An 18,061-nucleotide genomic window follows, 5' to 3' on the forward strand; every position below is an offset into this window, starting at 1 on the left:
GTGGGGTCAAGCATCTATGTATTCTCCTTGAATCCCATAATGAGTCTACCTCTCAAGTACCTAATGTCCTTGCCTACCATAAGAAATGTGTGAATGAGCATGATTGTATTGAGTCTAAGTTGAAATATCTTGTCTTCTTTGCTTGTCAAAAGTTGAATTGCATCTCATTTCAAAAGCAAGACAAATTGATTCAAAACAAGGTTAAACATAAGAGCATTTCATCCAACAAACTTCAAAGCACTTTCAAACATGGTTGTCAAACATTTTTCAAAGTCTTGTCTCAACATTCATGTCACTTACATTTAGGTGCATCTTAGGTTTGCATTTTACAAAGTCATTGTCAAGTACCAAGGTTAGGTTTCATCTAGATCATACTCCTTTGCATATCAATAAGAGTCATCCATTTTGCATGTGTCCTCTTGCATTAGAGTAATACCATTTCATAATTCAAACTTAGATTGACATTGTCATACATTTGCATTTGCATACCCTAGGTCTCTTCATCAAGCTTAGGTCATTATCATATCATATTAGGGTCACTTTCATAGTAATTGTCCCTTAGCATATAGTGTCAAAACTAGGTTTTGTCATACTTGAGTAATCCAGATCTTTGATAAACCCTAAGTTATTGTTAGGAGGTCTAGACCTTATCAAACCTTTTGTCTTTTTGTCATCAATGTCATTTCGTCAAACCTAGCTTAGTATCCAAGCATATAGGGGAGACATTGTCATTTTTCCTATTGTCACTTGGTCCTTTTGTCCTTTAAGGTCTAGACATCATTTCAATTTCCTAAGGGTCTCTTTTAGATTTGCATTCCAAAAAGTTTGTCAAAATCTTGAAAAAAAACCAAAAACACAGGTTGCATTCTCATTCATTTAGTTTGCATTTAGTTTCATATCATATATTGTCCTTGAAAAATCCCATTAGTTGCATTGCATAGTGACATGTTTGTTGAAATGAGGTCTCAACCTTCTTATGAAGCCATGTCATCACAATTGAGCAATCAATCATGTCAATCCAATATCTACATGTCTCAGAACTTGGATCAAACTCTTTATGATGAAACAAGTCTCCAAATACAAAAACTAGAGGAGAAACTAGCTCAAGAAGAAGAGATATTGGAACAAAGAGTGAAAAACATTGAGAAGAATAGATCACAAATGTCCAAAGTGTTTCAAAAATTTCCAGGTCAAAATCCAAAGATTGAGCCAATTGATGTAAGATCTCTTCTTGAACGATCAGAAATACCAGCTCTCCTCTCACAAATAGAGATGATGAAACAATTTCAAGAAAAGAGACAACATCAATTTCAACATTATGTGCCTCCACAACAAGAACAAGAAGGTGTTTACTATCAATCAGATTTTCAACCAATACAACCAATTGTTCAACATATACAACCAATACAACCAATGGTCCAATTTCAACAATATGTCCAACCAACTATACAAAGTCCACAAATGATTCAACCAATGGTGGAATATCAATGTCAACAACCACAACCAAACATTCAAAAACAAAGGTTTCAGCACACACCAGCCCAAGTTTCAAACATGTCAGAACAATTGAACCAAGTCCAATATCAAAACATGACATCAAACCAAAAACACGTTCAAATTCCAAATACAACCATGTCAAAACCTCGAAAGAAAGGTGGCTTTATTGCAATGATCTTAAGGAAATTACCAAGTGAGTTCTTTGAGGAAGATCAAGATAATGCAACTATGTCTAGCAATGAATCATCCCCCCGTAAACAAATTGACTCTCCAGTGGCATCTATCCCTACACCTCTAGAAGTTTCACAAGAACCTTCCATATTGTCCCCATCAAACAATACACCCAAAGATGAAATTATCCAAGAGCTATCCATAATTGATTGCCAAGATAATCCAATTCATGATGCACATCCTTGTCATGTTTTAGAAATGCTAGACCCAATGCCACCATGCACTTTATTGCCATTACTTGTTTTAGAGGACCCCATTCGAAGTCCCTCTTCCTCATGTTCAAGCATTGATTCCTTGCCAAAATCCATCACAAATGTTCAAAGTGCATTTCCTTCATGCCAAAACATTGATTCCTTGTCAGAATCCCCCATGCATATCCAAATTCCAACCTCATGTCAAGAGGATAATTTAGAGCACAAAGAAATGAGTCCTAAAGAAAATCAAGATCAAGATCCTAAAACCTTATCATCCCATCCAATTGTTGACCAAGATCCCATTTCCCCAGACACTCATGATGATTCCCCTATTCTTGTCCATCCTATCCAAAGTCCTATTGACACTCCATTCCCCGAGCAAGATCAAGATATCCCAGTCCATCCAATCCCAAACGATCCCCTTCCATTTCATGAAAAAAATATCCTTTCAAATCCCATTGACATTCCAGATATCCTTTCCATCCTTTATGATGATCCCATTGAAAGTCAAGAGCAAAGCACCTTTAAAGAGGATTCCAATGATCTTCCTCCTTGTCAAGATCAAATTATTCCTGTAGATCCTCCACAAGATCCACTTGTTCCTCCATCTCCTTGTCCTAATGCTCCATATACATGCCAAGCTCGCATTTCTTTTGATGATCCCATTATTTCTCCCATTCCATCTCTCGAAGAGCCTATCATTGAACCATGTCCACTACACAATCCTAGTCCCCCTCATGATCCTAATCCCCCTCATGATTCTAAAGTGTCAGTGCAAGATGTTCATGAACCCTCGACATGCATAATGGGTTCTTCCACTTTGGTGCAATCTGATCCACTTCAAGATCTCATTATTTCTCTCATATCATATCCACCTCATAATGGACTCGCGTCTTCTTCCCAAAGAAAAGACTCTCCTACAAGTCAAGATATTCATAAAGGCAAAGGAGTAGACCTTCATGAGAAAGAACCCCTCCATATCAAAGAGAATATTAAGGGTCATGGCCTCAGTGAAATTCCTCAAGACGGGGGTACCCCTACTAAATCCAACATCCCTACTAAATCCAGCATCCCTTCAAAATCAAAACATACACCTTCCCCATCATACCTTCCATCCATCTTAGGTCCTTATATCCCTTCCTCCTTTATGCAAGGTTAGCAAAGGCACACATCCTTGAGTAAATTTCATCAATCCAAAATAACTCCATTTCATTCATATCCATCCATGCATTCCTTTCCCCCTCCAAGCAATTTGGATGCCAAGTATAAAAGTCATAAGTCTAGCAATCCACATGTATTCAAGGATCAACATGTCCAATATAATCGACATGTCAAAACAAAGAACAATATGATCTATAAAGAAAAGGAAATATCCAAAAGGCCACAAAGGCCCATTGATCAAAAACAAAAGTTAAAATCTATATGGGTTCCTAAATCCCTTGTGCAAGCAATGCACTCCAAGGAACCACAAAAGCATGCAAAATCAAAAACCATGTGGATCCCGAAGCAACTCCTTGAAGCACAAAAGCCTAAAGAAACATCCAACTTGGCATCTAAAATTTCTATTCCTCCATCCAAACCTTCCAAGTCTATTCCTTCATCACCTTCTTCATCCATTTTGGGCTCTTATGTCCCAAAATCCCAAGCTATTCCTCCATCTAAATCTTAATATCCAAACTATGTCTTTCTTCCATCAGTCCATCACCCCTCAAGGTGTGTGCCAATGTCGATCTTGCCAACATTTCCATCCACTCAAGCACAATTCTTCCAATACCCTATCCATTATCCAATTCATATTTTCCATCCTTCGATCCCTTTGATCCAATCCTTTGCATAAATCCTTGCCTTAGTTTCATCTCATTTTCGATGTCCTTATCCTACCAACGTCTTTGAGCATACTTTTAAAGGTCATGGTCCATTTATTTCAAGGCTACTATCCAAACAAAAGAGATGCTTGAGTCCTTCTTCCATCCCCTATCATTTGTCCATCTTCTCTTGAAAAAGTCAAAATACAAAAAAAAAAAATGAAAAAAAAAAAGACAAAAGAAAAAAAAAAGTAAAGCAAAAACAATTCATCCACTGGTGAAAACCTGGCAAACAAGTGCCTTGGGAAAGTACCATGATGAAAACCTGGCAAACAAGCATCATGCATAATCTATGAATTTCTTGTACACCACACTTGGGGGTAGGTTTTATCCTATCATATCCTATTGTCCTTCATTGTTCTATTATCCTATTGAACCCATGTCATACTCCTTCATATCCTATTTCCCTTCATTATCCTATCAAACCCCTATCATTACCCTTCATTTCGTATTGTCCTTCATGTACATATCCCCTTTTCCACCTTTGATCTTGACAAGGCTGATGATCGTCATGAGCATCATGCATATTGTTTGCAGCTTTTAGTCCATCATAGCTTTTGGTCATTTATCCATTTGCTTATTACAACCTTTCATCCATATTCCCTATCTTATTGCAACTTTCTGCCACTATCCCTTAGCCTATCCCGACCTTCAGTCCATGTCCCTTATCCATTCCTGGTCTTTCTTATCCTATCCATATCTTATCACTATCCATATGCTCTTTTTCATTCCTTGATCTTGATCTGACATAAGGACGCAAAAATTTAAACATGGTTTCAAAGGCCTCTTGACATGTCCCTCATGCCATGTTCCTACTTTACATTGTCATATCCAGTCTCTTGTCCCATCACGCAATAGCCCTTGAAAATTGCATCCGTATTAAAAGGCCTTTGTCTTCCCTCTATCCACCAACATTTTAGAAAGCCTATTTATTCACCTGTCATATTCCTTGCCTTGCTAGACACTGGGGGCAAAATCATAAAAATTGAAAAATGTCCTGAAATAATTCAAAAAAAAATTGAAAAATGTCCTGAAAAAATCTCTTAAAAAATTGAAAAATGTCCTGAAAAAAATCTCTTAAAAATTGAAAAATGTCCTGAAATAATCCAAAAAAAAAAAAAATGAAAAATGTCTTGAAATAAATCCCTAAAAAAAAAAGTCATATAAAGTCCTGAAAAAAGAACACAAAAACATTTCAAAACATTAAAATCCAAAAAACAAGCATTTTGTCAATAAAGGATCTCTTTTTGTGCATAAGACAAATCACTGAGCATCCCTCCAACGACATGCAATCACACATTGTGCTTTAATGAAATCATGCATTAATAGATGAACTTTTCAATCAAACCAGACATTCAAACTGATCCAAATTGTCATATCAATTAACCGCAAAATAATTTTTCCTTGGCACACTATCATAGGTCTTATACAGGGTGTGATATACTTGAAACCAGACTATGTCCTGTCTTAGATGGGGTATCACATGTCCTGAAACAAGACAGCATGATCGTCCTATTAGCACTTTCAACTTTTGACAATGAAGACCAAGATGTTTGTTTGACTTGTTGGAATTTGTGCATCTTATCTTTTTATTGATTTATCTTCAATCATGTTCCTATGTTGCTCGATGATGTCACTGAGTGATTTAGAGTGACCGGGATGGTTCATGGTTCCTTTCTTTTTTGTTGTGATTGCTGTTTGTCTGCAATGTGTCTGTCTTTTGCAAAAAAGGGTTGCATTTCAGCTCTGGCCTTCAATGCCATGATGCTATGCATCCATTTTGCTACATTAAAATAAAGGTTCTCACCTACAAAGTGCATTGCTGAAAGCAAGTTTTTCTTCGTCTTTAACTGTCCTTTGTCTCATTTCTTCTTACTAACATTTCTTCCGTCAGTTCGAACAGTTAGTTTGGTCTAGTGCTCCAATTTCTCCACACACATATGTTGCATCCTGCATCCACTTGGTTAGTGCATTTGCATTACATCAAACATCACATCAAGCATTTTATTCATTTCATATTATCAATGCATCAAAAACACATAAAAAAAAAAAATATATATATATATATATATATATACATTCATACATGTTCCACAATGGTACATCAACAGTGCATATGTCATCCATACATGGAAAGTAACATTAGTCATAACATATTGCATCCCATCATATCGATGCATATCATATCATATGTCAAAATAATATCGGAGTACAAAATTGGACTGTCTATCCTAAGTATGGCCTATAGGTTGACTACAAAATGTCAAACTACATAATGTCCACTATCTGTCCTAAGGAGCACATGCCTCTGTCATTGGGTGCTCCCTCTATCCTCCTCATCCTTGCAATGTCTTGTGGATGATGTCCCTCCTGGTCCTGGCTGTGGTGGTCTCATAGGCCCACTCACTCCCATGCTGCTCAGTGACCTTTGAGAGCATGCCCTGCTCTTTGTCCTTGATTGTGGCCGATATGAAGCTACTCTTTTCTCTAGTGGAATGGCACCCTCATATAGTGTCCTCCTGTGGCATATCTCCTCTCTGGTCTCTACCAGCATCTGTGCCATCTCCCATGCATTGGCATCTCGAATCGACCCAATATACTCAGTGGCTCTTTGTTCCTCTCACTATGCCTGAGCAATTGTTGCATCTCAAGCTGCTGTGAGTCTGGCTATCTCTGCTCTGAATTGATCCTATTGTCTCTCTAATGTCGCAATGTGATCCTGCTGACTCGCTATGATAGCCCTGCACATTGCCATCTCCTCTGTCGTAGCTGTCTCTGGCTCTATGGGTATATCCTGCAATGCCTCCTACTATTCATCCCCATCCTCATCCCTGTCCTCGTCATCCCCATCCTCATATCCATCCTCATCATCCCCCTCATCCTCATCCCCATCCTCATCCTCCACATCCTCATCATCTCCCTCCTCCTCTCCTATGAGTGGGAAATCCTCCTGTCTTTTAGGAACTAGAATATCAGGATCTGTCAATGGCACTGGCCGTAGTCGTGCAAACCATCTCTCATACTCCTCTATCATCTCAGCGTCGACTACATCTGATCTCCAATCCCACTATCTTTGTTGTAGCTATGAGAAGTTGGCATATGCTATGTGTGGCTGAATCATACTCCCCCACTGACTCGTCTCTCTGTGAGATCGGGCAAAGTGTGCAGTCCTCCTAGGTACATCCTACCTCTCTCCAAACTGTCGTCTAACTCTCTCTGGTAGGTACAACTCAATCACTCTCTGGTGATTCACTGGTCACCCAATCAAGTACCTCTCCTGTTTGCAATAAGGTAGCTCCTCACTATCATCTTACCATCTCGAGCAATCACGATATGGCCTCCATATGAACTCTCTCAATCGGTCTAGCTCATGTCGCCAATATAGTATGTATCCAAAAGGAACCTATCTTAGTGCTCCCCCATAGCAGTACACATATGGTTGATGTGGTACTACCTGTCTATCTGTAATCAGTCAACATATGGCTATGTGCTCAAATGCCCATACCTATAGCAATGTGACTCCACAACTCAAAGTTTGAACTCCCTGATATGCTATCTGATGTAGCTGAAAATACAACATAGCCAGTACACATGGTCCCCATGCATAGACTGTCCCCTCTATCGCCATCCACTCTAGCACTCTTCCCCATCGAATAGGGAATCCATGTCCTCATCTATCTCCTACTAGTAGACATGCTATCACCACTGCTATCACCACATATTGTCGATCATACTCTGATGCCATAGTCTCCCAACCAATCTCCCTCTCCACGATATCCAGATCATCTGCATCACACTCAAATAATCTACACAATGCATCTCTCCTTATCATTGGGTCATACTCTATCATTTCTCCATGAATCAGAATGCAGAGGATATGCCATACATCCTCTAGTGTCACAGTCGCCTCTCTAGTCACCAGATGGAAGGAGGAGGTCTCCGAATGCCATCGCTCTGCCAATGTGGTAAGCAGTCTTGTGTTTGCAATAATTTTGGGCATGAAGCAGTCAGGTCAGTTCTCCCATGTGATCAATGGATACTGTCGACTCTGCATCACAATAGGGGCATCTTTTGTCAGTTTTAGGGTTTGCTCCTATGGGTTTCATTTCCTAATTTTCATGTCCAAATCAGGGTGTTTTTCATCTAATCTGACCTATCCTACCCTTATCCCCCCTTTCCGGATCATTTGCATGCTGTTTTGACCAAAATTAGGGTTTCAAATGCACAACTGCGCCTGTGTCAAGGAACCTGTGCTTGTGTCATGTAACCTACACCTGTGTACCCTACACAAGTGCAGAAGACCTCACACAAGCACAGGATTCGCCCTACACAAGCACAGAAGTCAATTTTTGCACTCCCTGTGGGCCCCGCAATGTCCCGCAAGCGATCAAAATTCATGAAATTAAAAATATGGGTTTTTGAGATACATACCGCTGCTCCTGCATCGTCTGGTCATCTGAATGTGTGTACACATTCTCTGAGGTGATCTGCCATTGGAATGTTCACCACCTATCTGCAAGTGTCCTTGTCCAAAGTAACAAATTCTCCTCTTTGGCTAGTGCAAATGAGCTCTTTTCACCCTCTTGGTCTCATTTATAGATCTTTGTCAGTGCATAGATGGATGTGCACCCTCTCCATCTTATGTTGGTTGCGGTCTTGTGCACCTTAAATTGCTTGTCCTTCACGCATCCGATCTCCGATTATCCGTCCGTTCGATCCTATCATTTTTATCGATCAATTGGCCTCTTCTCTGCATGTTTCCGGCCAATTCCTCGAGGGGGCATGCATATGCCATTATCATTGTCTATGGCATTTTCATTATTGTTCTTTGAAACAACGCTTAAAATCTCATTGTCTCAAAGAGGGGCAAAATGTAGACACCTAAAAATGGTCAACGCTTCCGGAGTCATACTTTAACATTTGCGCATTGCCTCATTTTAGTTTTTTGCGTCACATTAACATTTCTCCTATGATTTTCACTTGGTTTTTATCATTTGCGAGCATCGAGTCATTCTTCTACATTCTTCATTTGTCTCTCTCTCAAATTTGGTCTTGTCGACAACACTATCCAGTTATGATTTTGATCGATTTTATCCTATCATATCAATGTGCGTGCTCATTTGTCATCATTTTGGACATCGTCAATCCTAATTAGGGTTTTGTTTTCTTATCAATCTTATCATCTAGCAATCGATTTGTCATCGATCGTTGTTATGTTTGATCTTGTCATTTTACGATCAATTTGTCATTGATCGTTGTCATTTTCAATCTTGTCGTCTTGCAATCTATTTTTTCATCGATTCTTGTCCTCTTGTCAATTTTGTCATTTTGCGATCGATTTGTCATCGATCGTTGTTTGTCTCAATTATGTCAATTTGGATCAATTAGTCATTGTTCCTCGTCAATTGGCACATTTATCAGCATTGGTCCTTTGTCAGTCAGAATCATGATCATAATCGAATCAACATCAATTATCTTTTGTCAGGACCTAATTGTCGTCCTTGCATTTCTAATTCATCTTCGAAGGTTTTATGATTTATTCATTTAATCTTGTTTGTCATTTTCCCTTTAGGTTAAATAATTTATTTATTTATCCTAAGTATTCTTGTCACAATTAAATATCTATTTAATTGTCTAATTAATTCCCCCTCTTTTTGTGAATTAATTAATAAATGACAAATTATTAATTAATTTACCTAATTCCTAATTTCCTATTTTCCATCAATTTCTAATTTCTAATTTCCTAATTTCTTAAATTCCTCATTTTCTAATTTTCTATTTTTCTAATTCCTAATTTCAATTCTCTCCTATTTTTCTCCTAATTTCATGGGAATGACATAGAAATTTGTCATAATTTGCCATAATTGACAATCAATCAATTCTTGACATAGAAATTTGTCATAAATTGTCATAAAATCCTTGCATAGCAATTTGTCATACACATGTCATAATTTTGCTATTCTTGATTTGAATTTCCATTCGAATCATTATCATGCTAATTTGATCATTTCTCCAATTTATCTATAAATTGGATGAATTTCTTCAATCTAATCCCCTAATAATCAGATTATCAAATTTATAATCACTTTGTCAAATCACGCTTCGAGTACTCTTGAGCAATCATCTTATTTACTTGCTTTCATATCATGATCATGCACTAGTAGATGAGATCCACAACAAAACTATTTGGAGAAGAAAGAAGGACAATGGAGCGACATGATGGAAGCATTTAGATCTACATCTGGTTTGCATAATCTTTAGTTTTGAATGTTTCATTTTCATGTCTCTATTGAGTGTGTTAGGATTGATCATGGCAATTTTCTTTTGTGATTGAGCTAATGGTTAATATTACTTGCTTTGATGATTTCCGATTTCCTAGCTACAGCTAGATTTCATTTGCATCATTTTAAAAATCAAATCAGAATTTAATATATTTTCTTTCTATTTTGTGGTAATGTCCCACCTATCTCAAGATCCAATGTAGTTGAGAGTCAATGTGAATATAGCTAGTTTGTAGTGCTTTCCTTATTGTTGAGCTATGTTTAAGATTTCTACTTTAATGATGATGATGTGTATGAGTTTAGACTATATTTGAAGTGCATCATAGGTAAACCTACCTAGGCCTTGCAGAGCCTGAAGAGAAGAAGGATTAAATATCCTTGTTAAGTTGGTCCAGTTAGTCCTTTGAAATCATAGTTGAGGTTGGCTACCTTTTGAAATTTGGTTGTAGATTATACTGGTTGTTGATTTTGTTGTTCAGCATAAAAAAGAGCCAACACATAGTTTGAAATAGTTTGAAATCACTGATTCACCCCCCCTCTTAATGACACATTGTTTTATACAAGGAAGTGGTAGTGCTTGTTCCCAAACCATCGAGACAAGGTAGGAGATGAAAGAGGGCAGATGTTGATGACTAGGTAGAGTTCTATGTACAAGATATTAAGAATCAACATGGACATATCAAGTATCTAACCGAGTAGCTATAAGGAGCTCATAGATGAGGAGAGAGTTTAACATAGAGAAATAACTAGAGAGCTAGAGAGCAAGATTTAGATGTTGCATTAACCAGGTTGTAGATATTGTATGATGGTATGGTGGTAGAGAGATACATGGCTATAGAGGATAGGTACAGGGTTAGTAGGAGGGAGGAAAAAAAGGAAAAAAAGGAGAGAGACAGTCTCTATTCTCAGGTGGATAGGCTGACAAGGGAGAGGGATGTTTTGAGAAGGAATAGCGGGGTAGCCTAGACATCAACTGATGAATTAGAGGTTTCATGGTAAAGGGGTACCAAGGAGATTATGAGGGTTCAACAAGAGAGAGATGAGGCTTAGAGGGAGTGGGATGACATGAGAGAAGGAGGGGGAGTGGGAGAGGTAGCCTTGGCCACAATAGGTCAATGGTGGGACACCCAGATTTAATAGTTATAGCAATAGGTGATTAGATTGATAGGGAAGGCCATGTTCTAGAGGATGGCCTATGGGTTGGCGGTGTCAAAATAATGGAGATAGATAGATGAGTCATCAAGAGCTATGAGCATGTCCTCATGACTGACATCATAAAGTGGGTTCTTGACATAGAGTGGGGTCTCCTCAAGGAGAAGGGCATCCTCATGGGAGAGCATCGATGCTTCCTCCTGACACAACAACTAGAGTGGACACAACTAGAGTGGATACAACAGGCGATCAGAGAAGAGTTGCTCCACTCACAATAGGGTGAAGTCAATGATGAGGCCTCCATAGGCATCGACAGAGGTTATATTAGGACTGACAAGATAGGGCTTGATTATAGGGCTAATCAGTTTGGAGTGTTACAAGATGCGAGGCCTTGGTCTCCTTGTGTTGTGCAGCATAACACTCGGGTTTGTGACATGTCTTAACTACCTCTGGTGGATTCTATAAGTCTAGTGGTTGTATCAAGCATTAACAAGTCAATCTTTTCATGTAACGACAACCACACTTGTAACAAGTGGTATCAGAGCTTGGTCATAGGTTCAAACCCCTCGCTTGCGCTAGGGGGGATTGTTACAAGATGTGCACCTTTGGTCTCCTTGTGTTGTGAATCTTATCACTTGGGTTTGTGACATGTCTTAACTACATCTTATGGATTATATAAGTCTAGTGGTTGTATCAGGCATTAACAGGTCGATCTCTTGGTGCAACAGCAACCACACTTGTAATATGGAGGGGGTGTCAATCTAGGATGAGTTAAAGGTATAGGGAGGTGGGTATGGATAGGGGACAAGATCCATAGAAACATAGATAGGTGGATAGGGAGAGAATGCCCCTACAACATAGGGACTGCTAGAAGTAGAGGAGAGATCGGAGGAGGCTCCCTAGCCTAGACTAGACATTTAGTGACTTTTTGAGCTCATGACGTAGATGTATATGATATAACATTTTGATTATTATGAATTTCACTCATGATTTATTTGACACATGGACATTGTATACTTTTTAGACATTTATACATGAGACACATTGATGGTGGCCTACATGATGTGATGTTATTATGTTATTCCTATGGATTCTTATATGTTTATGATGATGTATGACTATGATGACATTTTGTGATGTAGGTATAGATGTATATTGGATATAATTTTATGTTATGCATTTGTGATATCAGTCTATCTTATGTGATGATTATGTTACCGATGTGTGTTATACAAGTTGAGATGTAGGATAATTTATTATATGATTATATGTATGTGATTTGAATTTATGTGACTATGTGGATGATGTAGAATGTGATGCTTTATGATTATTTATTTTTAATGTTATGGTATGTATGATGAGGATGAGATGGATCAATGTTCTTATGTATCGAATGAAATTTATGATTATGTATGAATGTTGATGATGTTATTCATATGTGATGGATAATATATGTGAGTAATGCTATATGATGACCTATAGTATGTTACGGATAATGGTCAGATGGTATCATGTTGTAACATGACACACAAATGCAATTCCATAATATTAATAAAACCTAATGGAATGAATAGGTAAAACAAACCTAATGGAATAGGAATGTAGAATAGTTGGATAAAATGAATGCACAAAATTGCATGACTTAAGTATGAAATGCACCTAATAAAAGGCACATAAATGATTTTGAATGAAATGGATGCACACTAAATGCAAGATTAATAATGAAATGAAATGAAAGTGTACCTAATAAAAGGCACACAAAATGATAATCAATAAAATGAATGGACACTAAATACAAGACTAATAAGAAATTGAAGTGAAATGAACCTAATAAAAGGAATATAAATGATAATGAATGAAATTAATGCACACTAAATGAAAGACTAATAATTAAATGAAAGTAAAATGTACCTAATAAAAGGCTCATAAATGATAATTAATGCACACTAAATGCAAGAATAATATGAAATGAAAGTGGAATGTAAGGAGCTTAACAAGTCATGTGTAGATTGACCTAGACTAGGATACCCATGTAGACATTCTTAACTGAAAGGATTGATGGTGGGGAAAAGTAAAATAGATCATGAAAAAAAGGGGAGGGTGAACAATGGAATGATATTTTGAAGCTTGAGAAAGAGCACCATAAAAATGAGCTGCCATGTGTTGGCATTTGCATGAAGATTGCATTAATAAAATGTTATGTTGTCATTTATGTGAGTTAACCAATAATGATGTTTTTATTATGTTGTTTTGTAACTGGTAGGAAGAGCTAGTGAAGGGAACTCCAACTAGTAGGTGAATTTGTGGAGGAAACTGGTATTACTAGAGAATAAGTGAGATCAACCGGTAAACCCTACCTGTTGATGTGATGAACCCTAACCGATAAAGTTTGGTAAATTGGTTGTATTGGTTTATGATCTGATTATGAGGGGTAATGATTATGACATGTATGCATGTCGTATGAGAAGAGTTTCAAATATTTTTTGGTGTATTGAGAACGGTTTTTATCTTTGGAATGAGCAAGTATATTACATGTAATGCAAACCACGTGATGAGTTACAGAGTTCGATGAAGCAGTGATCAAGGAGTAGTTGAGGCTATCTTGAATGATGTGCAGAGATTATTATGTAATCCAATGGTCATACTTGAACTAACTTGTTGTAATCTCTATGAGAGAATTAGGTTTGTGTTGTGTTACTGACCTAGTGATTTGTTTATAAGGTCAATGAAATGTTTTGTTTCAAAGTTGGCAATTTGTAGTTAAGAGTGAGAGTGTGGTTGCCGAACCAGATGATGTATCTACAGTTTGTGTAAAGGTAGATAGGAGCATGAAAAGGATCTGAACAAGAAAGTGTAGTTTTATTCAAATAGATCAGCAAACCCTTGTTGTTTTCTAACAATTACAATAGTAAAATCCCCTTACCAGGTAAGCTCTAACAAGCTTAGTGTTATTCAAATCCTCTAACCAGGTGGTCCATTATCTTGGATTTCAAATCCTCTACCAAGGTTACTCCACACAGGGTATTGCTTCTAATAGGGCATTATAGTCAATCCCTTAACCGGGTGGTCCCTAACAGGATCTGTTCTTAATAGGACTTTTTGCAAAGCTTTAACAAGCTTGGCTCCTTACAGGGTGAACTTCAAAAGAGTTTAGAATACTTGTGGGTATTCATCCCCATCCTAGTTTTTCCCATTTGGGTTTCCATGTCAAAAATATTGTATCAAGTGGAGAATGTTTTTGTGGTTATGTTTACTATGGTTGAGTTGCTTAATTGCTAAACCCAATTTGATATGTTATGTTAACTAGTCCAACAATCTGAAATGAGGTTTTACTTATGTTAGCAAGGTATTTGGATGTTTGTGAGTTTCAAGTTGTTTTATTATTAGTCTATTATAACAGTTAACTGGTTTAACTTATCAGTTTTGAGTTTACATTAAGAGGTTGATTTTGAGATTGGTAAAAGTTTATATCAGTTTTCTATCTACTGATTCACCCCCCCCCCTCTCAATAGTTGACCGTGTTGGCATTTTTTATGTTTATGTTGTGATTGTCATTGATGGACACACACTTGTATTGAGATCCCCTCTATATGTATGAGCTAGAGCTCAACTGGTATTTATTCCAACTGGTATGTTGTATTCTAGTCTTTAGACTATTGGTGATTTTGCAGAATGTGTTTCCCAGTCTGAAATGGCATGTCGACCCCAAGCGGTTCGTAGATCTCAAGCAGTATGAGAGAGCAAAGCGGCATAACACATTCTTACCAGTCTTCATTTTTGTCAAACCGGCAACCGGTATTTTGTATGAACCAGTAATACTCTATGATGAGTTACCAACCAGTATTTTGTGATGAGTTACCAATCCACCGATTGTTTGACGGTGCTGACACACTGACGGTGCTTTTTGTGTTGTGTTACTGAGTATGTCTAGATTCATTGAACCTAGGAAATTGTAATGTAATCCTATTGGACTGACATGAAATCAAATTCCTTTAAAAGGACATCATGTCTAGGGTTTTTAGTCTGTTGCTGAAAGGGTTCATGTTGTGCTAGGGTTTAAGGTGGTTGTTGAATTATTGTAAGAGCGATCTTATCTGAAAAGATCAAGTTGTAACTAAGAGAGAGATAGAGAAGACTGAAGTAATGCTACAATGCATTAGCAGTGAGCTATACTGGATCTAACCAAGCAGTTTGTGCTATTAGATAGATCAAACACTTGTTGATTACTCACATCTTTGACAAGTATGTAGCCCTTAACTGGGTAGGCCCAAAAGCCTTTTGTAAAATCCTCTAACAAGGTGGTTCACTTTTGTGAATCTAAAATCCTCTAGCAAGGTATTCTTTAATCAGACTTATCTCCTAACAGAGATTGAGATTCCAAACAGGATTTGTTCTAGTGAAGAACATTGTAAGACCTTAACCGGTCTGACCTTAACTGGTCTGGTTTCTATTCTGCAGATAGTGACTTGTGAGTTCCATCTCACTGTGGTTTTTCCCATTTGGGTTTCCACGTCAAATATCTTGTGTTATGGTTGTATTGCTTTTGTGGGTGAATGCTTTATTTGCATGTGTGATAAACAGTCTGTTTGTTAAATAGTTTTACTAGTTTATTTTTAGACTATTAAATTGTTTAAGGACAAAGATTTTTGGCATACTAATTCACCCTCCCCTCTTAGTATTTATCAATTGGTATTAGAGCCAACCTTTCTATAAGTTTAACCACTTGGAAAGAGATATGGGGGAGTACACCTTGAGGGAACTTACTCAATGGCTCACTCAGTCTGAGCAAGCCTATGATGATCTTATGGTCAAATACAAGGCATCTCAAGCAAAAATGAGAGAACATGCAGAGAAGCTGATGGAGCTATCTGAAAATAGTTCTGAAGATGAAGCAAATATGGAAGCCATGATTGCAGAAGTAAATAAACTGAATGATTCAAACTCCAATCTGAGAAAGGAGTTGGAAGGACTGACTATCCGGTTTAGTCAAGAGCTTGAGAACCAGAGGAAAACTGAAGATTCGGTAAAGGATAGAGATCATGAGATCTCCAAGTTGAAACAAGAGATTAGTGCACTAACTACTCACCTTCATGAGAGTGGAATGGAAAAAGAAGGAGTACAAGATGAACTGAACATAGCCATCTCTAAAAATGCAAGCCTAATGGAGACAAATACTGCTATTTCCAAAGAACTCTCTGAGTCAAAGGAAATACTTGCTAAGTTTAGCAAAAGTACTGTTAAGCTAGAGCAAAAGCTTAAGTCATCTAGACAGGTAAACAATACCAGTGGACTTGGTTTCTCTGGACATGAGGAAGGAGAATCCTTAGGAACAAATGCTGAAGCATCAAAGAAGCAACCGACACTCAAAGGAAAAGGTAAGCAAAAATTCAAACATGTTTGCTTTAACTATCTTAAAGAAGGACACACTGCAAATGTATGTAGGAGCAAAGCCTACAATAATTTTCCTTACTTTATCAATAATGTACCTACATCCAATAAGTTCAATGGTCATTGTTATGCATCCAACAAGTTTGGGCATAGAGCATTTGAATGCAGGTCTATGATGAACAACACCAGAAGATATCCTCAGAGGACCCAAGGAGTTGGTCCTGAACCTTTTGTAAACTAGAACTACAACTGGTTTAATGTCTTCAATCATGAGTCAAGAAGTAGTGGCCATCAAGCGGCAACCAGATGGAGAGAAAACTGTTGGATTTGTCATGGACATGGTCACACTGCTGCTACATGCAGAAGGAAGAATGGAAACATGAACAATGGACCTTGGAGAGCACCTAGATTGGTTTTCTATCATTGCAACAAACCGGGTCACATTGCAAGATTCTACAGAAGCAGAAAGAGTATATCTGATGATATACTGGTCACTCAGAAAGGAGAAATTGATGTTGAAATAGTTCAAGCAGACATGAACAAAACCTAGAGGAAGAAACCAACAATGTTGGAAGAGGAACCGGTTTCTGCACCTAGTGTGGAGATATCGAAACCAGCAAACTAAGCTCCAAAGAGGCTTAGGGGGAGCAAACGATGAAATGTTTGTGAACCCCTGGTTACACTGGTAAAAGACCTTAACCGGTATGTGATACCTGTCGCTTGGCAGAAGATTGGAAATGGTAAAAGAGGCAAATTAGGGTTTATGCCCTAATAGAGGAGCATTAATGGTAGTAGGTGAGAGACATGTATAAAAGCATATTTCAAATCATTTCTCTCTATCTATTTTCAAGCGAAGTAGAGTTTTTCAAAGCCCGGAGTGAAGAAAAGGCAATTTGAGCTAAGATTTCAAGAAATTGACAAGTCTTGAAGGATATTCAAATTCAGTTTGCAAACAGTCGTGGAGAACACAAAGTGGTGATTTGGCAACCGACAGAGAGTGGAGTGAAGCAGAATCAAGAAGCCCTAAATATGCATTTTAAATGTATTTTTCGTGTTCTTGAAATACTTTACAATGGCTTCCACATCTCATACCAGTTCTAGCACATCCATTGAGTCAGAAAGTTTCATTCAAAGGAAGTCCAAATATAATGCCTTATCACAAGTTCCTACTAGAGTCATAGTAGAAGAGGGAATTTTAGACTATATTGATTGTAAAATAGAATACCTAGGGTCTTTAACTATTCACACCCAGTTAGGTTTATTTTGTAGCAAGGACAAGAAAATCAAACCAGAATTTAGTATCTTAGAGAAGAAGAAACTCCATAATGCAGTATACTTTCTGGAAGACTTTACAGAGGATCATATTAGGATCATCTTGAGTAGAGTCCATGGTGACAAGATGTACCTGGAGAGGACGCATGATATCACACCATAGGCAATTCATGCAGTCACC

This window comes from Cryptomeria japonica, chromosome 8, assembly GCF_030272615.1.
Source record: "Cryptomeria japonica chromosome 8, Sugi_1.0, whole genome shotgun sequence".
In the NCBI taxonomy this organism is placed as follows: Eukaryota; Viridiplantae; Streptophyta; class Pinopsida; order Cupressales; family Cupressaceae; genus Cryptomeria; species Cryptomeria japonica.